The sequence below is a fragment of the Rhodamnia argentea genome, chromosome 4 (genome assembly GCF_020921035.1).
Source record: "Rhodamnia argentea isolate NSW1041297 chromosome 4, ASM2092103v1, whole genome shotgun sequence".
NCBI lineage: Eukaryota > Viridiplantae > Streptophyta > Magnoliopsida > Myrtales > Myrtaceae > Rhodamnia > Rhodamnia argentea.
The window spans coordinates 30,323,854-30,349,335 of record NC_063153.1 but is presented as its reverse complement, the minus strand read 5'-3'; the positions used below and the strand labels follow the sequence as shown (position 1 = coordinate 30,349,335).

At 45.8% G+C, this 25,482-nt stretch overlaps 1 long non-coding RNA gene across 1 annotated transcript; it reads left to right on the top strand.

Moving 5' to 3' along the window:
- The first annotated feature begins 24,763 nt into the window (after positions 1-24,763).
- On the top strand, positions 24,764-25,148 carry LOC125314766. Its single transcript, XR_007198199.1, has 2 exons — positions 24,764-24,950; positions 25,041-25,148. It is a non-coding gene; the product is annotated as an uncharacterized LOC125314766 (long non-coding RNA).
- Positions 25,149-25,482: the final 334 nt, after the last annotated feature.

Genomic DNA, 25,482 nt, shown 5'->3' with positions numbered 1-25,482 from the left:
TAGTGACTCCCTTGCTCGGCTAAAAATCCACAAAACTCCGGCGGTTCAAGGTGGTTTAGGTGGTAGTCGAGCTCCGGCGTTCCAAGACGAATCCGGCGAGGCTTAGGAAATTTTTCGGCAATGAAGGTGGGAGGGAGAGTGAATTCGGCCAAGGGGTGAGGTAGAGAGAGAAAGTGGGGTGGAGAGAGAAAGTGTTCTTGAAAAATGAAGAAGAAGAGGGCTAAAACATTAATTAATAAAATGTTGGATAATTCAAGGGTGGATATTTTTGGTGTCTTGAATGCAAGAAGGGCAAATTGGTAATTTCCATTTCCGGTCCAAATTTATTTTTCCCGAACCCTTTGGGCGAACCGCGAAAAAATTTACACACTGGATGAGGAAACGTTCAAAACTTATTTATTGAAACCCCCGAAGGTCCGACGTCAAATTCTAAAGCTCGATTCGCGATCAATCTCGATCAATAGAATTTTCAGCGTATCTCAAACTAACGGGCGGCTTTTAAGAGTTACGCGTATCGACCCGTGATTAAAATCACATTTAAGAATTACTCAAGCCATGGCGACCTTGGTTGTCATTCAATTGCGAGGGTCAATCACTAGTCCCGATGGTCGCGATCGTTAGAAAATAATTTAGGGACGTTTGGAACCCATACGAGGTCAAACGGAATCACCCGTGATCCAAGCGTAGGATATTATCTAAATCGTTCCTTAATCATTCTAGGATCGGCCTATATTGGTCCAAAATATCCCCTCGACAATTTTCATGGCCAAAGGGTCAATCTAGAATCAAGTTCTTAGGTCCACGTACTTGATTTTCCTAGCTAGCCATTCCCATTTGGTTAGTCCGCTCGGAATGGACCATTTTTGAGTGAGATTAAACTGAAATACATCGATGAGACTTTTCATTTATTCAAGGCTTCAAAACGAGTCGGATTACGGGGTGTCACAATTTATCCACCAAACTTTATATATGATACGGGATGATTACAACCAATGCATACAATAGCTAACTAATAATCACCCATCAATCAATCAATAATAACAATTAATTAATAATAATTAATTTACTCGACAATCATCAGTTCACTCGGTTCCAGCTAAATGGTCCACTCGCGATCAATCAAACGCAGTCAATCCATCAAATACGGTCTCACAACAACTAGCCACAGTCCACCTAAACTAGCCAGAGCTAACCTAATTAATCGTGGTCATTTAACCTAAGTAGAGTCACTAACTTAATCCGACCACAGGTAACAATATAAATTGGGATTAACACTAATTAACTATCCCTAAATGTAATTAACGATCTAACCGACGGTTAGGGGTTAACTCACAACTAATGATTCGGGACGACGGTGGCGGTGGCACAGGCCATAACGGCACAGCGGCTACGGCGGCCGACGAAGCTCAAGCTCGGCTGTGGATTGCGGTTTAGAGGGCTAAGGTGGATGGCATGGAGTCGGGGTGCTCGCAGGAGTTCGTCGGGACGATGGCGGCGAACGGCAATAGGCTTGCCGGGTGGACGAGCTTAGGCCTGGAGGGGATGGACGGAGCAAGATGACAGCAAGCTGCATTGGCTCCAGGGTCTCATGGCTCAACGGAGTCTCGAGTGCGGGGGCCGAGAGGGTGAGGTTGCGGGGTTATGGGGCTCGAGTGGTAGTTAGGCAAGGTCGGTAGGGTTGCGGCGACAGGGTGAGGGCGGCGCGCGATGGCATGACGAGTGGAGGAGGATGGCGTGATGTGTTGGCTAATTGAGAGAGGAGGAGTCGCTGGTAGGGGTTGTGGTAGCAAGGTCTCGTGAGACCGCAACGAATGGCGATGGATGGCGGATGGCGTGAGGCCGGCATGCTCGATGGTGACCGGGTAGTGACGATAACAACGGATGGAGGTAACGAGGTAGGGGGCCGGCGACGTCGCGGGTGAGGAGGAGGGGAAGGTGTCATTGGGGGTGGGGATGTGTGTGTGTGTGTGAGAGAGAGAGAGAGACAGAGAGACAGAGAGAGAGAAATAAGAGAGAGAGAGAGTGAAATAAGGGTGATAGGATTGGCGTTTGGGCGATGTGGAGGAGAGGGTGCCCACGGGTCAAGGGTCAACTCAATGTTTACATTTTTTGTCTTGTAGTGTATAATATCCGAGGGCATTTTGGTCATTTGGTATTTTGGGACTAGTTGGTCATTTGGCACAAACGACTGAGGGTAATGTTGTATATTCACTGCTAGGGTTCGGTCAAGGCTAGGCTCGGGCGCAAATGGTCTTAATACTTCGGTTTGAAGGCTCGACTACTCGGACTTGACTTTCTCTGACCGACGTCTTAGGATAATCCAATTATTGTCTCTTAAATCCTCAAAATCCAATATTAATTAACAGGATGGAATTCATGATTTAAAATTCATCGAATCCAGTTTTTCTTACAGACGTCAAAATTTCGGGACGTCACAACTCTCTCCTCCTTAGGAAATTTCGTCTCCGAAATTGCATTACTTTTACAACCCTTCAAAAAGAAATGGATAATTACACTTCATAATATCTTGATTTTCCTGCGTTGCTCTTTCTGTCTTGTGCTGTTACCAAACCACTTTGACCAAAGAGATCATCTTGTTCCGGAGCACTTGCTCTTTCCTATCTACAATTTCACGGGGCGCTCCATGTATAATACTCGCTCATCCAACTCGATCTCTTCGTAACTCAACACATGAGCGAGATCAGGCTCATATTTCCTCAACATCGACACGTGAAAAGCGTTATTCAAGAACCCACCCCTCCCGTCGGCGTAACTTTTCTAGCGGCTCTGAGCTGTCCTAAGCCTTTCTATGATGACCTTGACAACTTCTAACGATTGTTGCACTAACTCAGGACTAGTGATATTTCTTTCACCCACTTCATCTAAACAAACTAGGTCCCGCAAAGCCTTCCATGCAACGCTTCGAAAGGTGCCATCCTAACGTTCCGTTGAAAGCTGTTGTTGTAGGCAAACTCGACCATATGTAGCTGTTCCTCCTAACTGCCCTTGAAATCCAAAACACCGGCTCGAAGCATATCCTCAAGTGTTTGAGTTGTCCTTTCAGAATAGTTATCCGTCCGTGGATGATAGGTAGTACTAAATTGCAGTTTCGTTCCCAACGCATTATGTAGGCTTTTCCAAAATGTAGCGGTGAACTTGGGATCACGATCCGAAGTAATCGTCATTCGCATTCCATGAAGTCGCACTATGTGTCGCACATACAATTCTACATATCTATCTAAGGCAAAATCCTTTCTTACCGTAATAATGCATTGACTTTGTTAATCTGTCCACTACGACCCAAATCGGATCATTTCCTCTTTGACTTTTCAACAAACCTATCACAAAATCCATCGTTATGTGCTCCCACTTCCATTTTGAAATTTTCAATGACTGCAGCAATCCTCCCGGCTTACGGTGCTATGCCTTAACTTGCTGGCGCGTTAAACACTTCGCCACGTGCTTGGCTATGTCCGCCTTCATACCATTCCACCAGTAGTATTGCTTCAAATTCTAATACATCTTCGTACAACTCGGATGAACACTATAATGGCTACGATGTGCTTCTAACAAAATCTCATCCCTTAGACTTTTGTCGGCGGGTACACACAAATATCCTCGAAACCTTAGTATTCCATCCTCGACTACTTAAACCCTTTTCTTCGCTAAGCCCTCTTGAAGGATCTTTTGAATGGCAGTGTCCGTCGATTACAAAGCCTTAACCTTAACCTTAACCTGTACTTCTAGGTCTATCCTCAAAGTAACTACGAACCTCGATAGACGACTTACCTCTAACTTGAAATTCGAATCTCTCACTTGTTCAAGAAGACGCCATTCTTGGACCTATAATTGACCAATCACCGATTTTCTACTAAGCGCATCCGCAACCTTATTGACCTTACCCAGATGGTACAAGATCTCACAATCATAATCCTTAAGCGGCTCCATCCAATGATGCTGCCTTATGTTCAACTCCCTCTAAGAGAACAAATACTTCAAACTCTAATGATTGTGTCACGCCCCAATTCTTGGGCTCGCGATATCCCTATCAAAATGCCACAGGTCGCAAAGGATAGCGTCCCAAGTATACTATCGACCTACGAACTTACGGTGCATGCGAAACGTGCAACTCTCCCTAACAACAAGATCAACAGGGATAGTAAAGTCGGAAATCATAATAGTCAATCGGGTAAAAGACGATTTCATTCATTCAACAAAAGCACATGAGTTTTAACCCTATGGAGCTACGTAAGATATATACAATCCCATTATTCGGGATGGCTCCATAAGACCTCAAAAAGATACACGATCGGGTAAGGTTAAACTCTCATATACTCCCAAAAGACTACTTTAACATCCATGCCCTAGCACCCACGGGCTCCAAAAAGAGGGCTGCCACGTTTAAGCCCTAGAACCCCAACCCGAAGAGGACCCTAACTTCATGTCGGACTCGGGATCCACGATCTCCCTATTGGGAGTATCAAGGTCCATTAGGTCTTAGGCAGGGGCATAAACGGCCGGATTATGCTACCTTTCAAACCCACGTAGCGGACCCACGAGACCATTCCCGTCATGAAAATACCACGCCCCGAAGAGATGGGCCACCAGATGTAGCATCCCTTCATCGACCCGGGCTGTCGTGACGTGATGCTCCCAAATGTGCTTTGTGCCTAAGACCGGATAAGATGTAATATTAATTGACCGGTCAGATGGGACCCCGAATCTAACAGGCCTCTCCATTACTTGGGACTTGAAAGGTTAAATAACAAGATGAGAAATAAATCTTAGTGAGTCAACGCTTAAGCCAGGCTAGGGCGTTGATTCGCTCAGAGCAACCTAGTAAGCGATCACCACATCATAGAGCGGATATCTCAACCACATGCATGGTTACCCTCTAGGAGCCATACATAATGCAATGCAGATGCAACATAACGATCAACCAACCAATCTAATAGCAAAGTATCACGTCACTTGCATGCACAGGACACCACACATAGGCTATTTATTAATAGAAACGACTCGTAAGTCTAGCACACTAGTTAGTTAGTGCTCTCCTAGTAGGATTGGGCATCATCCCTTACTTCCGGCGACGGTTTCTGATAGTCCATGTGACTCTGTTCGACCAACCAAAAGGCAATGATTATTGACAAGGCACGAAGCTAATAGGAATCCTAAAAAACGTTTCGGCCCTTTACAAGCCACGGCCGGCAAATGAACAATTAGAAGACAATGACCGACACGCATCCAAGAATCAGAAGATAATAATTGCCATGACCGACCAGCCATAAGACAATGATTGTTGGGATTTCCAATTATGTGACCACTCAAGCACTTCGATATCAAGCCACTTCATTTCTTTGAATTTAGTTGAGTGCTCATACACTCATGTTCAAATACTTGGTCCAAGGCCGTTTTCGTGCTAAATCATGCAATTTGATCTCATACATGGTCACATGAATGCATAATTCTATCAACTGACATTTCACACAACTCGAGGCAATTAGCCCCTAAAACAAGCATCCATTATAATCACGATCGATTCAAGCATTCAAACCTAACAATTCAAGAGTCGAATAAACAAACGAAGCTAGTTGATTTCGATATCAAATTCAAAACCAATCGACAATCAATCGTGTGTTCGTCTCTAACCTATTGCTCGCTCCCGATCAATCAATCACCATCAATCAATTCTAATTGACAATTAGCCACAGATGACCTAGCTGATCGGCTAACTTAACTAATTACAGTCATTTAGCCTAAATTACGTTTCTATCTAACCCGACCGTAATTAAGCTCTATAAACATCCTAATTAGCTAATTAATCTAATTTCGAATGCAATTAGCGTCATAAACAGGGATTAGGCGCTAACTCACTCGTTGATCAAGCTCGGGCGACAAAGGTAACTCACGGCGGTGGTCCTTGACTCAATGAACTCCCGGTGCTCTCACGATCAAACTTGATCTTCGGGCTCCAAGCTTGGTCAAGGATGGTTTATGGGAAGTGGCGACACTCAGGGACAACGACACCGGCTCAAGGGGGCGAGTTCGTGACCTTCGATGGCCGGAATAGCCACCGCTAGCTGCCGAACGGGGTAGGACAAGGGCAGCCAGAGTAGAGTAGAGCATCGGGCTTCGGGTTCGGGGGTTTCTCGAGTCTAACGAAAGAGGCAGCAGCTTTGAGGCGATTTGGAGTGGTAATGCTCGATCGGGGGTGGCCTGACGTTGCAACGGTGGTAACTAAAGGTGGCGCGAGGCGACGAAATGGAGGTTGAATAGAACCGAGCGCAAAATAGGAGCGCGGGTAAGAAAGGGGAGGTTCAGCTCGGGGCTGGCTTAGGCTCTACCAGTATGCAAAGGTCTTAGCAAGCGACGATAGGTGGAGGACGATTGTTGGTAGTGGCCGGTGAGCGGCGGATCTCGGAAGAAGAGGTCGGGACACTGCAGTAGCTGCGATGCTTGAGCGGGGCAAAAACAAATAAGGTAGGGTGTCGAGCTTTAGGGGACTGTTCGATGACTTCTAAGGCTGTGTGCGGGAGTCATGGCGGTGGTTGAGGATCGGAGGGGTGGTGAGGTGGTGGCTGGAAGCAGCGACAAGGGCGGTCGAAGCTCGAGTAGCCCACGGACGTCGAAACAGAGCAGGGAAGCCGTCGGGGCTGTTTCGGGGTCCGTCAGTGGCGAACGGCGATAGGAAAGATTGTGGTGGAAGTGAGCGGTGGTGGATGGAGGAGTAGGAAGGCGGACGGTAGTGGTGGTCGCACAAAAATAGCGGATGAAGGAGGAGGAGGCGTTCAGCAAAAGGGAGGCGATCGTGTGGGAACAAGGGGGCGACGCTGGAGAGAGAGAGAGAGAGAGAGAGAGAGAGAGAGAGAGAGAGAGAGAGAGAGAGAGAGAGAGAGAGAGAGAGAGAGAGAGAGAGAGAGAGAGAGAGAGAGTGGGCGGGGGTGGTTAACTTTTGGCTAGACTTGGTGTGATTAGTGGAAGAGTGGATTGGATAAAAGTGGAACCACCAAGGAATTTGAATTGTTTTGTCTTTTAGCACATAATTAGAGAGGCAAAAAGGTAATTTGATAAATCGGGACCAATCGGATTTTTACGTCTTGGGTGGAGGGCATTTTAGTCTTTTCACAGGCTACGCTAGGTCAAAATTAGGCTTAGGCGCGAGGAATTAAATCCCAAAACGTGGCGACTAAGATTTTCGAAATCTAATCTAAAGAGATCAATATTTCGAGAATCGTCTAATTAATTGTCACTTACGTCCTTGCGATCCAAAATTTTGTACAGATTGAAATTCAATTTTCATCATTTTATTGAATTCCGGCATTCTACGATCAACGAATTTCTAGGGCATCACAACTCTCCCCACCGTAGGAAATTTTGTCCCCGAAATTACAATACGATCGCGACTACTAAAAAGAGACAAGGATAACTACTCTTCATAACTTCCTTGTTCTCCCAAGTAGCTCCTTCGATCCGGTGGTGTTGCTAAACCACCTTGACTAGCGGGATCGTCTTGCTCTGGAGCACTTGCTCTTTCTTGTCCACAATCCTAACCGAATGTTCCACTTATGCAGCTCATTCATACTGCTCGATTTCTTCATAACTCAGCACATTAGTGGGGTCCGGCTCGTATTTCCTTAACATTAACACGTAGAACATATTATGCCCGACATACCTAGGGCTTAGCTTTCCTTTCTTGCTAAAATGAGATGTCCCTCTTATAGGCGACACCTTCGAAAAGACATGATTGCCCACTTGAAACTCCAAAGGTCAACGCTTCTTATTTGGCGTAACGTTTCTGGCGACTCTAAGTAGTCCTCAATCTATCTCTGACTACTTTGACAGCTTCTATAGGCTGCTCCACCAACTCGAGACCGGTGACCTTCCTTTAACCCACTTCATCCCAATAGACATGCGTCCCGTACGCTCTACTATACAATGCCTCGAAAGGCGCTATCTTTATGCTCTATTAATAGCTGTTGTTGTAGACAAACTCAACCCGATGCAACTGCTCTTCCCAACTGCCTTTAAAATCTAAAACACATTCTCTTAGTATGTCCTACGGAGTCTGAATCATCCTTTCGGACTAACCATCTGTCTACGGGTGATAGGTCGTCTTGAACCGTAGCTTAGTCCCCAAAGCAATCTGCAAACGTTTCCAAAACGTGGTAGTGAACTTTGGGTCTCTGTCTGAAGTGATCATTACTGGCACTCCATGCGGTCTCACGATATTCCTCACGTACAAGTCTGCGTATCTATCCAAAGCGAAGTCCTTTCTTACTAGAACGAAGTGTGCCAACTTCATTAATCTATTGATCACAACCCAAATTGAATCATGTCCTTTTTGACTCTTTGGCAAACCCATCACAAAATCCATCGTGATATGTTCCCATTTCCATTCCGGGATCTCTAAAGGTTACAGCAGTCCTCTAGGCTTACAATGCTGCTCCTTAACTTGCTGACAAGTTAAACACTTAGCCACATGCTTGGCTATATATGTTTTCATACCGTTCCACCGATCTTGTTGCTTCAAATTCTGATACATTTTTGTACTTTCGGGGTGGATACTATAACTGCTATGATGTGCTTCCGATAAGATATCCTCCTTTAGACTTTCATCGGTTGGCACAACCTAACGTCCTCGAAACTTCAATATCTCATCTTAGGCCACTTGAGGGTCGACCCTTCGTTTAGCTGAGTCCTCTCGAAGGATCTTCGGAATAGTGGGGTTCGTCGATTGCAAGGTCTTAATTCTGATTTGTACCTCCGGCTCAATCCTCAAGGTAGCCATAAAACTCGACAGATGACTTACTTCCAACTTGAAATGCGGGTCTCTCACTTGCTCAAGCGGACGCCATTCATGAACACATAATTGAGCAATCACCGATTTTCTAATCGGTGCATCCACAACCTTATTTGCCTTATTGAATGATAGAGGATCTCACAATCATAATTCTTAAGCAGCACCAGCCATCGACGCTGCCTCATGTTCAACTCCTTCTAAGAGAACATGTACTTTAGACTACGATGATTGGTATACGCCTAAAATTTTTTTCCAATTAGACAATGCCTCTAAATCTTCGGGGCAAACACGACCGCAGCCAACTCTAAGTCATGCGTGGGATAGTTTAAACTCGTGGAGTTTCAATTGACGAGATGCATACATCACTGCCCTTCCATGTTGCATCAAAACATAACCCAGACCTCTAAAAGACGCGTCACTGTAGATCTCCAACCCTCTAGGACCAGACGGAATCGTCAACACGGGAGCGATAGTCGGTTTATGCTTAAAATCTTGAAAACTACGCTCACACTTGTCTGTCCATTCATATTTCACATCCTTTTTCAGCGGTTTAGTCATAGGCGAGGTTATGGCTAAGAACCTCTCTACGAATCGCCTATAATAGCTTGCCAAATCCAAGAAGCTTCTGATCTCTGTCACTGTCGTCGGTCTTGGCCAACCCATAACTACCTCAATCTTGGAAGGATCCACAGCAATACCTTCACAGGAAACTACGTGGCCTAGGAATGCCACACGTGCTAACCAAAACTAGTATTTACTAAACTTGGCAAAAGGCTGATGCATTCTCACGTTCTCTAACACTATCCTCATGTGTTGGTCATGGTCCTCAGAACTCTTCGAGTACACCAGGATGTCGTCTATGAACATGATTACGAAGCGATCCAAGAACTCCTTAAACACTCTATTCATTAGATCCATAAAGGCGGTAGGAGCATTCATCGGACCAAATGGTATCACAATGAACACATAGTGTCCATAACGTATCCAAAAGGCCGTTTTCGGTACATCCTCTTTCTTGATCCTCAATTGATGATAACCCATCTGCAGATCAATCTTAGAAAATGGTGATGCTCCCCGCAGCTGGTCGAACAAATCATCAACCCTCGGCAATGGGTACTTGTTCTTGATCGTCACTTGATTCGGTTGCTCGTAGTCTATACATAACCTCGTTAACCCATCCTTCTTCCGTACGAACAACACGGGTGCTCCCCAAGTTGATGCATTGGGACAGATAAATCCTTTATCCAACAACTCTTGCATTTGCACCTTAAGCTCCTTTAGCTCTGACAACGCCATCCTATATGGCGCCTTAGAGATGGGCTCCGTCCTAGGAGCTAACTCAATCACAAACTGTATTTCTCTTTTATGCGGCAAGCCATGCAATTCTTGAGGGAAAACGTCAGGAACTCATATACTACAGCAATATCCTCCAACTTAGTTTCCGCAATAGACGTATTAACTATAGCAGCCAAATAACCCTAGCAACTACTTTCCAACAGGACAGTCGAATCTAGCGATGAGATCGCTACAATTGAGGTTCCTCCTCGATTTCTCACAAATTCAAAACTGGCCTCATCCAATGGTCTAAATTGAATCGCATTACGATAGCAGTCCATCGTGGCCGTTTGCTTTGTTAACCAGTCCATTCCCACGATCATGTGAAAATCATACATCTCCAGCACAACAAGATCTATCTTACTTTCATGACCATCTACAACTAATCTACAATCGGGACAGCGTACTGCAGCTACCACACCATCCTTTAAAGGTGTAGACATCTTGAAAACAACATCTAATGGTACCAAATTTAATCCGGATAACTTAACAAACTGATCCGCAACAAACGAATGCGTAGCACCGGGGTCAAATAAAGCATAAGCTACACTATTGTGTAAAAGGATCATACCTGTAATGGTCGGCGAATCCTTCGCCTTTTCTCGGGTAACAACAAATACCCGTCCTTGCGCTTAGGGTCTATTCTAGTAACGTTGTGGCGCATTCCTTCCAGCTTAGCCTCCTAGCGGCTTGGTTTGTTGCCTCAAAGGGCGGTCTCTCACAAGATGGCCTTATTGGCCACATCAAAAGCGGGTTCCACGCATCGAATACGGAGTAGACCCATGCCTCTAGTTACATAGGCGGCAAACGTTATCTCGATGGGGCATCGGCTTCTCGATCGCTCCTCGACGATTGGGTGGAATGTGGTGTTTGTTATTAAGCATCAACCTCTTTCCTTGCCGTTTATCAAACCTATTCGAGGGTGTAAACTGCGATCCGAAAGTGACAGCCCTTTCAGCCGGATCTTGCTCAACTATCTAAGCTCTCCCATAGAGATCATTGTAATCTTTCAGATTGAAAGGCACTATTACACTTCTAATATCGGGCTTCAGCCCATCTCTAATCCTTCTAGCCCTATCCACGGGGCCTTTAACCAATCTCGAGGAGTACTTGGATAGCTCAGCAAATCTAGCCACGTATTGATCTACGGTCATCCGATTACGGCGCATGCGAAAAAACTCTACCATCTTTTGTTCCTTCGCGGTGTCCGAGAAGTACTTTCCATTAAAAGCCTCCACGAAGGCATCTCACATCGGGACCATACCCTTGGGAAAGACTCTGTCCTTAGAAGCTCTCTACTAAGTACTTTCATTTCCTTGCAACCGGTAAACAGCCAGGGTGACCTTATCCTCATTAGTACACCTCAATATGTCAAAAGCTTTCTCCAATTCCTCGATCCACGACATGGCAGCTTCCGGATCTCCGCTCCCAAAGAAGTTAAGCGGTTTCAACTTAAGGAATTGCTCTACCAATCTCTAAGCTTGGCGTCCATCATTTATAGCTCCAACTAGGAGATTCACAGGTGGGCCTTCAGCAGCGTTCTGATTCCTCACTTGCTGCCCCATCAAATCCCCAATAGCTCTAAGTGCTTGTAGGATCCTAGCCAAAGTCGGTTCCTGTTCGACGGACCTAGCAGCACGCGGTGCTCTTTCTCCTTCTACGATTTCCTCGATCGTCCCGCCGTGCCTAGCTCGGGGCCCTCGAAGTGCTCTCCCACTGCGTTCGTTCATCTTGCGGGTAAGTTATGAAGTCCTACCCACTCAATAGCAAGTGTGGTCGGAAGGCAGCCCCACAACTCAAAGCAATAATAGCAATCACATGCATAACGCTTACAATCCTCCTAACTATCCGGATTACTCATCGTTCCTTATTATTCCAGGCCAATAACTAGATGGATTAGGCTGACCTTGCTCTGATACCACCTTGGGCGGGGATGCTATGGCTCGATCCCCAGGCTCACGACATCCTTGCCAAAACCCTACAGGCTATAAAGGATAGTGTCCAAAATATACTATCAACCTACGAACTTACAACACATGTAGAATGTGCAACTCTCCCAAACAACAACATCAGCGGGGATAGTAAAGTGGGAAATCATAATAGTCAATAAGGTAAAAGACGATTTCACTCATTAAACAAAAGCATATTATTTTTACCTCTATGGAGCTACAAAAGACATATACAATCCCATTTTTTGAGGCGACTTGCTAAGACCTCAAAAAGTACACGGTCGGGTAAGCGTAAACTCTCATATACTCCCCAAAGACTACTTTAACATCCATGCCCTAGCATCCACGGGCTCCAAAAAGAGGGTTGTCACGTCTAAGCCTTAAAACCTTGACCAGAAGAGGGCTCTGACTCTATGTCAGACTCGGGATCTACTATCTCCCCATTGGGAGTATCAAGGTCCATCGAGTCCTAGGCGGGGGCATAAACGGCTTGATTAGGCGGTCCTTCAAACCCACAGAGCGAACCACGGAGACCATTCCCGTCATGAAAATACTAGGCCTTGAAGAGATGTGCCACCAGGTGTGGCATCCCTTCATCGACCTAGGTTGTCGTGACGTGATGCTCTCAAATATTCCCTTAGAGCAACTTAGTAAGCAATCACCACATCATAAAACAGATATCTCAACCATATGCAAGGTTACCCTCTAGGAGCCACACATAATGCAATACAGACATGACTTAACGGTCAACCAACCAATCCAATGGCAAAGCATCACGTTATTTACATGTACATGATACCACATGTAATTTATTTAGCAATAGAAATGACCGGTTGGCCTAGCACACTAGTCGATTGGTTCTCTCCCGATAGGACCAGGCATTGTCCCCTACTTCAGGCGACGGTTTTTGATAATCCATGCGACTCCGCTTGATCAACCAGAAGACAATGATTGTTGACATGGCATGAAGCTAATAGGGATCCTCAAAAAGGCTTGAGTCATTCACAAGCTGCAACCGACAAACGAACAACCAAAAGATAATGACTGATACTCATCCAGCAATCAAAATACAATGATTGCCAAGACCGACCAACCAAAAGACAATGATTGTTAGGATTGCCAATTATGTGACCACTCAAGCACTTCGACATCCAGCTAGTTCATTTCTTTGAATTTAGTCGAATGCTCATACACGCATGTTCAAATACTTAGCCCAAGGCCATTTTCGTGCAATTTGATCTCATACGTGGTCACATGAATGCATAATTCTATTGACCGACATTTCACGCCACTCGAGGCAATTAGCCCCCAAAACAAACATCCATTACAACCATAGTCGATTCCGGCATTCAAACCTAATAATTCAAAAGGCGAATAAATAAATGAAGCTACTCAATTTCGATATCAAATTCAAAACCAATTGACAGTCATTCGTGCTTTTGTTTCTAACCTATCACTAGCCCACGATCAATCAATCACCATCAATCAATTCTAATCCATAATTAGCCACGGGCGACCTAGTTAATCCACCGACTTGACTAATTATGGCCATTTAGCCTAAATCACGTTTCTATCTAACCTGCCCTTAATGAAGCTATTTAAGCACCCTAATTAGCCAATTAATCTAATTCTAAACGCAATTAGCGTCCTAACCGAGGATTAGGGGCTAACTCACTAATTGATCAAGCTCGGACGATAAAGGCAACTCGCAGCGGCGGTCCTCGACTCGATGAACTCCTAGTGCTCTCATGGTCAAACTCGATCTTCGGGCTCCAAGCTCCATCAACGATGGTCCGTGGGAGGTGGCGAGACTTCAAGACAGTGGCAAGGGCTAAAGGGTGGCTGCTGGTGACCTCCGATAGCCGGAATAGCCACCACCAGGTGTTGAACATGGCAAGGTAGGGGCAGCCAAAACAGAATAGGCGATCGATCTTCGGGTTCGGGGGTTTCTCGAGGCTAACGAAAGAGGCGGTGGCTCCAGGATGACTTGGGGTGGTGATGCTCGGCTGTGGTCGCCTGACGTTACGACGATGGTGGCTGAAGGTGGCTTGAGGCGGTAGAACGGTGGTTGAACGGAACCGGGCACAAAATATGGGGCGCGAGTTAATATAGGGAAGGTTTGGGTCGAGGCTGGCTTGGGCTCTACCGGTATCCAACTACTCCGATGGGCGACGAGGGGTGGAAGGCGGGTTGCCAGGGGTGCCCGGTGAGCGGCGAATCTGAGCGGAAGAGGTCGGGATAGCTGCAGCGGCCGCGGTGCTCGGGAGGGGTAGAAATAGAGTGGGCAGGGTGTCTTGCTCCAAGGGCTGTCCGACTGCTTCCAAGGGAACATGCGGCGGTTGTAGCGGTGGTTGAAGGTCGGAGGGATGGTGGCTAGTGGTAGCTGGAAGCGGCGACAAGGGCGGTCGAAGCTCGAGCAGCCTCCGGACTTCGAAACAGATTAGGAAAGCTATCGGGGCTGTTTCGGGGTCTGGCAGTAGCTAACAGCGATCGGAAAGGTAGTAGTGGCGGCGAGCAATGGCGGACGGAGGAGTAGGAAAACAGACGGTGGTGGTGGTTGCACAAAAACAGCGGATGAAGGAGGATAAGGCGTTCGACAAAGGGGGGTAGACGTGCGAGAACAAGGGGCAAATGAGAGAGAGAGAGAGAAAGAGAGAGAGAGAGGGTAGAGGGTAGTTGAACTTTGACTAGACTTGGTGTGATAGTGGAAGAGTGGATTGGACCGGAGTAGGACCCCACCAAAGACTTTGAATTGTTTTGTCTTCTAACACATAATTGTAGGGGTAAAAAGGTAATTTCATAAATCGGGACTGATCAATGTTTTAGCGTCTTGGATGGAGGGCATTTTGGTCTTTTCACAAGTTATGATAAGTTATGATTAAACTTGGGCACGATAAATTAAATCCTAAAACGCAACGACTAAGATTTTCAAATCCTAATATAAACCAATCGACATTACGAGAATCGTTCAATTAATTGTCACTTACGTCCTTGCGATCTAAAATTTTGTACAAACTGAAATTCAATTTTCATTCTACACACAATGAATTTCCGGGCGTCGCGAGATCGGTATACACTTGAAACCTTTCTCCAACCAGATAGTATCTCCGGATCTTAAGGGTGAAAACCACCATGGCTAATTCCGGATGATGCGTCGAGTAATTCAACTCATGGGGCCTTAACCGACGAGATGCATAACCACTACTCTTCCATGTTACATTAGAACACTGCCCAAGTCTCTCGGCGAAGCATCACTATGGATCTTGAAACCTCTAAAACTAGACGGTATTGTCAAAACAGAAGTCGTAGTTAGCTTGTGCTTAAGCTCTTGGAAGCTATGCTCACACTTGTCCGTCCACTCAAACTTTATGTTCTTCTTTGACAGTCGCGTCAATGGTGAGGCTATAACAAAAACCCTTTCCACAAAACGTATATAATAGCCTGCTAGGCCCAAGAAACTCTGGACTTTCGTTATTGTTGTCGATCTCGGCCAATCCATGACTACTTTAATATTAGACGGATCTACGATAATCCCTTGGGTAGACCACATCGCCTAAAAACGCTGCACAAGTTAGCTAAAACTCGCACTTACTAAACTTCATATACAACTAATGCTCCCTAAGGTTTCCCAAAACAGTCCTTAAATGCTATTCATAATCCTCCGGACTCCTCGAATACACCAAAATATTGTCTATGAATATGATAACAAACCGATCTAAGTACTTCTTGAACACCTTGTTCATCGGATCCACAAAAGCAACAGGAGCATTTGTTAGACCAAACTGCATCGCAGTAGACTCATAATGTCCATAGTACGTCCTAAATGCCGTTTTCGGTATACCCTCCTTCTTCGTCCCCAATTGGTAATATCGCGTCCATAGATCGATCTTGGGAAATACCGAAACTCCTTGCAGTTGGTTAAACAAATCGTTTATCCTCGACAACGGGTACTTGTTCTTAATTGTCACTTGATTAAGTTGCTTATAATCTATGCATAGCCGCAACGATCGGTCCTTTTACCTCATAAACAATACAAGTGCTCTCCATGGCGACACCCTAGGACGGATAACTCTTTTATCCAAGAACTCCTACATCCGTACTTTAAGCTCTTTCAATTCTAACAACGGCATTCTATACGGCTCCTTAGAGATAGGTTTCATCCTAGGGGCTAACTCAATCACAAACTCTATTTCCCTTTCAAGCGATAGCCCTAGCAACTCTTGTGGAAAGACAATAGGAAACTTACACACTACAACAATGTCCTCCATCCTTGGTTCCTCAATTGACATGTTAACTACGGTCGCTAGGTAACCTTGACAACTACATCCCAACAGACAAGTCGCTTCTAGTGACGAAACCATCGTAGTCGAGGTTCCTCTTCGACTCCAATAAATTCAAAGCTAACTCCATCCAACGGGTTAAACTGGATCGCCTTACGATAACAATCTATTGTGGCCCTTTACTTTATGAGCCAATCCATACCAATAATCATATCAAAATAAAACATCTCTAGCGAAATCAGATCTATTCTATCCTCACGACTACCTATCTAGAATCCAAACAACCTATCGCAGCCACTACGCTATCCTTTAAAGGCATAGAAATCCTAAAAACAGTTTCCAATGGTTCTGGACTCAATCCAACTACCTTAACAAATTGCTTAGCAAAAAAAGAGTGTGTAGCTCCAGGATCAAATAAACCATATGCAACGTGATCGTGCAAGAGGACCGTACCTGTAATGGTCGGCGAATCCTTCACATTCTCACGGGTGACAGCAAATGCCCTTCCTTGCGCCGGGGGCCGATTTTAGTTATTCTAGGGCGCAACTCCTCTCGGGCGACCTCCTTGCTGCGGTTGCGCCTCCCTCAACATCTGCCTCTACGGATAGTCCCTCACTTAGTGGCCATGCTAGCCATACCCAAAGTATGCTCCTCCACGAAACGGGCATGCGGTAGACCCATGCTTCTAACGACACAAACGACACACTTCTCCTCAATTGGGCACTGGCTCGCTAATAGCTCCTCTCCTGTTAGGCGGAATGGGATACTTCCCTCCCGACATTGGCCTATTTCCAAACCGATTGTCATTCCCGCTTGAGGGCGCGAAACGTGATCTAGAAGCGGTAGCCCTTTCCATTAAGTTCCATTCCACCAACTAGGCTCTCTCATACAGCTCATTGTACTCCTTCAGATTCAACGGTACCGGTGGGTCCTTGATCTCGGGCTTCATCCTATCCCTAAACCTCCTTTCCATATCAATAGGGTCTTCCAATATCCTTGGTGCGTACCTTGACAGCTCAAGAAACTTGGCTTCCTACTGATCCACGATAAATTGATTCTTTCATAAATGTAAGAACTCTACCAGCTTCTGTTTTCTTGCGTAATCCGAGAAGTACTTGCTATTGAAGGCTTCCACGAAAGTATCCCACTCCGGGACCGTACCTTCAGGGAAGATCTTACCTCTAGAGGCTTCCCACCAAGTGTTGGCATTCCCCTACAGCTGGTATACGGCCTGCGTTGCCTTGTCTTCCTTTGAACACCTTAGCGGGGCGAAAGCCTTCTTCATATCCTTAACCCACAAGGTAGAAGCCTCGGGATCTCCGACTCTTGAGAACTTATGCGGCTTTAACTTCGAGAACTGCTCCACCAACTTGTGCACCCGACATCTTCCGTTCTCATTTCTAGCTAAGGGGTCTTCTCGCGGAGCAAGCACAACGGCGATAGCGATCTGGTTCCTCATTTGCTGCCTAACCAAGTCTCCTAAGACTTCCAGTGCCCGCAAGATCCCATCCATTCTTGGGTCCTCTCGAGCTGCCCTTCCACGAGGCACCCTCCTACTACGGTTGCTCATTTTGTAGGTATCATACATAGCCCTACTTACCCTAAAGCAACACGCGATGATAACATAACCTAAAGCCTAAAGCTTAGGTAACAACCACATGTGTAGGGTTTTCAATCCTACTAACAATTCTAATTCCCAACGCTCCTTATCACTCTAGGCAATGACCAAATGGATCAAGCTGACCTTGCTCTGATACCACCTTGGGCGGGGATGTCACACCCAATTCTTGGGTACGCAATACCCTATCAATACACCTCGGGTCATTAAGGACGACGTCCCAAGCACATTATCGACCCACACATTTTATCATTTTAGTAAGCACATGCAGAATGTATAACTTCCATACGACAATTCAAACAACAAGGATAGGAAAGCGGGACAGCTAATAACAACACTCAACTTAGCAAAAGAATTTTATTTTCCATTAGCAAAACATATACAACCCCATACTTCGGGACAACAACCTAAGACTAGCAAAAGATAGGTGGGTCGGGACGGGATTAAAGTCATATATACTACAAAAGAGGGGTCACGTCACCTTCATCCGCACTTCTCCCAAAAAAGTCCCCACGATCATAGCCGCTCATCAGAAATACTCGGGTATAGGCGTGTAAAGACTTGGCCCAAGGCTATTTTCATGCTCAAATATACAATTTGAGCCACACATGGTTGCATGAATGCATAATTTATCCACCAAACTTTGTATCCGATATAGGGTCATTAATTCTCGTACATATATATAATATATACACAACCAATGCATACAGCAGCCAACCAATAATCACCTATCAATCAATTGATAATAATAATTAATTATTCCGATCATGTTAATTAGCCTAACTATAATTAATTAACCCAATTACAATTAATTAAGTTCATCTTAATTAATTTACTCGACAATCATCAGTCCACTCGGCTCCATCTAAATAACATACTCACGATCAATCAATTACAATCGGTTCACCAAACACAGTCCAACAATAACTAGCCACAATCCACCTAAACTAACCGGAGCCAACCTAATTAACTGTGGTCATTTAACCTAAGCAAAGTCACTAACTTAATCTAACCATAATTAACTACATAAACTAGGATTAACACTAATTTACTATCCCTAAACGTAATTAACGATCTAATCGAGGGTTAGGGATTAACTCACAACTAGTGATCCGGATGATGGTGGTAGTGATAGGGGTGACAACGGCACGGAGGTGATGGTTCTCGACGATCATGGGTTTGCATGGTGGAGGAGCTCGTCGATCAACGGGGCCAGAGGCCGCTAGGTTACGGTGGCAACGTATGCGGCTAGCAAAGCTCGAGCTTGGCTATGGGTTGCAATTTAGAGGGCTAAAGTGGACGGAATGGGGTTGGGGTGCTTACGGGGGTTGGTCGTGATGGCGGCGGTGAACGGCGACGAGGCTCGTTGGGTGGACATAGCTCGGATGAAGATGTTGGATGGGGGCGAAGCAAGGCGGCAGCAAGCCACGTTAGCTCGCGGATCTCACGACTCGAAGGGGGTCTTGGGTGCGAGGGGCGAGAGGGTGAGGTCGTGGGATTGTGGGGCTAGGGTAGTAGTTAGGCGAGATCGGTGGGGCTGCAGCGATGGGGTGAGGGTGACGCGTGATGCTAGGATGAGTGGAGGAGGATGGCGGAAGGTGGCGGCGGGTCGAGAGAGGAGGAGGGATCGTGGGTGGAGGTGGTGTGGTGCGACTTCGCGGGATCGCGATGAATGACGATGGCTGTCGGAAGGAGTGAGGCCGGCGGGCTGGACAGTGATTGGGCAGTAACAACGACGGTAGACGGAGTTGGAGAGGTGGGAGGTTAGCGGCGTTGCGCGTGAGGAGGAGCGGAAGGTGTCGTCGTGGGTGGAGGGTGAGAGAGAGAGAGAGAGAGAGAGAGAGAGAGAGAGAGAGAGATGGGATTGGTGGGTGGCTAATGGGGAGGGGGACCCATGGGTCAAGGGTCAACTCAAGGTTTAAATTTGTTATCTTGTAGTGTATAATAGCTGAGGACATTTTGGTCATTTGGTACTTAAGGACTACTTGGTCATTTGGCACAAACGACTAACGGCAATTTGGTATATTCCCAGCTAGAGTTTGGTCGGGGTTAGGGCCAGGCACGAAGGGTCTCGGTACTACGGTATAATAGCTCGATTTCCTAGGCTTGACTTTCTTTGACCGACGTTTCAGGATAATCCAATTCTTGTCTCTTAAATCCTCAAAGTCCAATATTATTTAATAGGCTGGAATGCATGATTTAAAATTCATCGAATCCACTTTTTCTTCAAACCTTAAAATTTCGGGCCGTCACAATAGACATTGAGATTGATGATGTAAAGATCGTGGGAATCCATTGAATGGGTGGCATCGAAAAAAACTACTGTTGCCAAAGTAGTTTACAACAAGCTTGCTCGGGACTTTGATAACTGTTGTTTTCTTGCTGATGTTAGAGAAACTTCACATTCAAAAGGAATCGAGTGTTTGCATACTCGACTAATCTCAAACCTCTCGAAATCGAGACATCCAAGTATCAATTCCAAGGACGAGTGAATAATGACGATAGAAGAGAGATTTTCAATAAGAAAGTTCTTATTCTTCTCGATGATGTTGATGAAAAGAATCAATTGACTGCACTTTTATGGAGGCGAGGTTGCTTTGGTCTTGGAAGTGGGATACTTATAACAACAAGAATATAAATGTTCTATGTGCATTTGAAGTAAAATTGACTTATTTAATTGGTGGTTTGGATCCCGATAGATCCATTCAGCTACTCAGCAAGCATGTTTTCAGAAGAGATCACCCTCCAATTGAGAAGATGGAACAGTCTAGAGAAATTGTGAAGATAGCTAAAGGTCTTCCATTGATTATGGAGGTTATAGCTTCGACTTTATCAATATGTGGACAAAAAGAAGAAATGTTGGATGATTACTTGGTGAAGTGGAAAAAAGGCTACATCTAGGGGCTTGGAAATAAGTTGATGATAAGTTATGAAACATTGGATTTCAGTCATATATTTCTTGATATAGCTTGCCTTTTCGATGGATATGACAATAGTACAATAATATAAATGTGGAGAGACTGTGGTTTTTGCCCAACAAAAAGTCTTGAAGTTCTTGAGTTGATGTCATTGATGAAAATTGGAAAAGATAATAAGTTGTGGATGCATGATCAACTCAAAGATCTCGGTAGAGAAATTGTTTCTCAAGAAAATGGGGGCGAATTAAATAAGCAAAGCAGGCTGTGGAATCATAAGGATGCATTGGAGATAGTATTGAGCGAGAAGGTAAATCTTACTTCCTAAAATTCAAAATTATGGATCAATGGAGCAAGAATATCACAATTTTTGTTCAATAAGATACCATAGTGGATGATTGGCTCATTCCATACTAGAAATAATCGCATGAAATCTTTTGATAACACGGATTCCTATTTCTCAATGATATCCCATGATTAAGACAATTGGTTGAATCCCGTGAAACCATTTCATAGAAGTTCATTGATATCTTTTTTTTATAAAGCAAATTGACTTCGATTCTTGAATAATTCACATCACTTCTGCTTCTATTGTAGCGAAAGATTCCCACATCCCATTTCCTTTGTGTTCTAGAATTCACATTTTAGTAACGGGCGCACTCTCCCCCTCGGTGAAAACAATCACAATTATATAAACATATTTTAAAAATTCCACATATTTTAAAACATTTCATAAAGTGTGAAATTTCAAATGTCAAAATCACCTCTCGAAATTGGTCAAAGTATTGTTTCACTCTTGAAGGATTTGCAGCTCTTCCAAATCTAAGATTCCTTCATGTGGATAGCTCTTCCCTCTCTTATGACAGAATTGAGCGTTTTTGTGACGCCCGGGAAATTCGAAGTTTGTAAATTTGCTCGAATTCAATAAAAAGGAAGAAAATTGAATTTTAGTCGGTGCAAATTTTGGATCGAAAAGGCGAAAGTGACGAATTTGGACGAGTCTCGAAATTTTGTTCGGTTTCGATTGGGTCTCGAAGCCGTGTCACCACGACTTTGGATTTTTAATCCTCGCACCTAAAATTTTCCCGGACCGAACCTAGCCGTGAAAACCCAAATTTTATTCCCATTCGGTTGAGTCAAAAATCCATTCAATCTCGAATTATTGAGTTACCTTTCCACCCTTCAATTATTCACTAGGGGGCAAATGTTTTAATGGTGAGTGACTGGTGGGACCCACCTCGGTCAAATCTGCCATCCACCAGTCAACTCAGCCACCTACCAACTCTCTCTCTCTCTCTCTCTCTTCTTTCTCTTCTCTCTCCCGCAGCCCCCTTCTTCCTCCTGTTCTTGCGCGAAGACCACCCCCACCGAGTCCTCCTCTCCCTCTTTTCTTCTCCATTCCATCCGACCACCAGCCCCGGGTGTTACCACTACCACACCGCCACCCTTTTGCCACCACGACGCCGCCGCCTCACCGTCGTCGTTGGCCGCGGAACGCCGGAACAGAACCGAAGGCGCCCCTGCTCTGTTTCGGACTCCGGGAGCTGCTCGCCTTGCACCGGCCGCCGAGGCCGCTTCCGGCCGCCTCCAACCGCCAAGCCGTCGATGTCCACCCTCCTCACAGCCCTCTCGACCTCATCCCGCCTCCCGTCGCCTGCCGAATCGTCGTGAACAGCCGTCGAAGCCTGAGTCCCCTGTTTTGCGCCGGTTTGCTGTTCCGCCCTGTGCCACCGCCCTCCGGCCAACTCCGGCCACCCCGGACCACCCCAAGCGACTATCTTCGACCCTTCACCGTCCCCCAAGGTCGCCGGAGACCAGCCGCAGCCCGTAGAGCCCCAAACAACCTCGGCCGGCTTCCCCTGTTCTTGAACCGCCGCCCCTGTTTCGGCGCCGCCACTGTGCAGCGGCGGATCCGCCGCCTCCGGCCACCCTCCGGCGCGTCGCCGCCACCCACGGAATCCCCGAAGACCCCCGGCCGTGGCCCAACTTTTTCCCCCAGCCCTTGGACGCTCGAAACCCCACAAAACAGCCCCCAAAGCTACTGTTTTCCCCTGTTCTTCCCTGTGTCGCCACTGTTCATCGCCGGCCGTCCATTGTTCCGGCCACCGGCGACCTCCAGCCGCTACCTCGGGTCCCGTGCCACCTTCCCGAAGTGTCGCCAAGTCGTTTGGGTAGTCCTGGACCGAGTTGGAGCCCGAAGCTTAAGTTGGGCCGAGGATCGCCGTTAGTCGTTGACAATCGCCGTGGGCCGGGCCGAGTTCGTGTCACCGCCACTCAAGTTGAGACCGCCCGAGCTAATTAAATTTGTGAGTTAGCCCCCAACTCTTGGTTAGGACGCTAATTGCGTTCGGATTAGATTAATTAGATTATTTGGTATTTAGGTAGCTCGATTAGGGCCGGTATAGGTTAGAAACTTGGTTTAGGTTCAATGGTCCTAATTGGTTAAGTTAGTCTAATTAGTTATGATTTTATGCCTAATTAGATTAGATTGATTGATTGATCTGATTGTTTGTGTTGATTGATCGCGAGCGAGCGATAGGTCAGAGACGAGTGCGCAATTGGAAATTGAAATTGGGATTAATAATTAACGGGCTGCAATTGATTAATTGAATTATTAAATTATTAGCCGTGAGTGCCGGTTTGGCTGTTGATTGCCGTGGGGGTCCGATTAGAAGTTAATCGCCCCAAATTGCTTGGTGTGTCGGTTAATATAAATTGCGCATTCATATGACCACGTATGAGATAAAATTGCATGTTTTTGCACGAAAACGGCATTGGGCCAAGTATTTGAACATGCGAGCGTGAGCATTCGACCTAAATCCAAGAAATGAACCGGCTGGTTGTCGAAGTGCCCGAGTGCTCACATAATGGGATAATTCCGACGATCATTGTCTTACGGTCGTTCGGTCCCGGCAATCATTGTCTTAAGGTTGCTTGGATGCGCATCGATCATTGTCTTACGGGTATGTCGTTTGCCGGTCGCAGCTTGTGATGGGCCGAAACCTTTTAAGGATTCCTGTTAGCTCCGTGCCGTGTCGACAATCATTGTCTTCTGGTTGGTCGAGCGGAATCACATGGACTATCAGAAGCCGTCGCCGGAAGTAAGGGACGATGCCCGGTCCGCCGAAAGAGCACCAACCGACTAGTGTGCGAGACCTACGGGTCGGATCTGATAATAAATGGACTACGTGTGGGGTCCTGTGCATGCAAGTGCTGTGATGCTTTGCGGTGATCCGAACCGATTTAATTGGTTGATTGTTGAGTCGAGTCTGCATTGCATTACGTGTGGCCTGGAGGGTAAGCTTGCATGTGGTTGAAATATCTGTTCTATGATGATGTGATTGCCTTTTAGGGTGTTCGAGCGAATCAACGTCCTAACCGAGCTTAGGCGTTGGCTCACCGAGATTAATTTCTCACCCCGTCATGGTTAATAATTTTTCAGGCGGTGACGGGAGCCGTGCATGTTGAACCGAGAGGATTGTGGTAGGATTTTTGGGAGTAGACGAAGGTTTAACCTTACCCGACCCCGTGTCTTTTTGAGGTCCTAGTGAGCCGCCCCGAAGTATGGGGTTGTATATATTTTACGTAGCTCGGTAGGGTTAAGATTCGTCTACTTTGGCTTTTGAATGAAGTTATGTTTTGATGAATTGATTGCGTTGATTTTCCCGCTATACTATCCCCGCCGATCTTGTTGTGCGGGAGAATTGCACGTTCCGCATGCGCCGTAATTTCGTAGGTCGATAGCTACTTGGGACGCTATCCTTCATGACCCGTGGCGAGTAAGGTAGGGATGTCGCGAGCTCGAGAGTCGGGGCGTGACAGTTTTTTTATCCCAAAAATATCTTGCTTTCGCACAACACGTCCATGATCACGACGCCTACGGATTTTTCACCGACCGAGAACCAACTCCTTCCCAATTTAAAATGGCTCTCCCGGCATTATTTTCCTCGACGGATACTCAAGTTAAGCAATTTCTCGTTGACAAATTTGGTCGTTCTTGATTTTTCAAGGAGTACAATTACCCACGATTGGGACGGATGGAGACATATTAAGGTACCCTCAGCTCTAAAGTAGTCTTCTTATTAGTGTGTACATTATCTTCATTTGACATTTTTACCAACAATTGTCTTGTTGGGGTTACAGAGAGCTAAGAAATTGAAAGTTCTTGACCTTTCAAGGTGTGGGCACTTGACCAAGACTCCTAATTTCTCTGGACTCCCGATGTTGGAGAGATTAATTCTCGAAAGTTGTCGAAGATTGGTTAAAATTGACTCGTCAATCGGTCAACCAAAGCGCTTGGTTTTCTTGAATTTGCGCAATTGTGAGGGTCTTCGTTATCCGCCAAATGAGGTGGGTGGATTGCCATCTCTCACGGAACTTCTCCTTAATGATTCCGGTATACAAGAAATTCCTGATTGGTTTGGTACGGAAAACCCGGATAATCCTCATGTTCGGATTTCACCGTCGGTAAAAGAAGGGGATTCACTCAAACGTTCAACTTCGCTCTTGACGCTTTCATTGAAAGAGACACATATTCGTCACCTACCCGACTCCATCGGAACGCCGACAAATCTCCAAAGCTTAT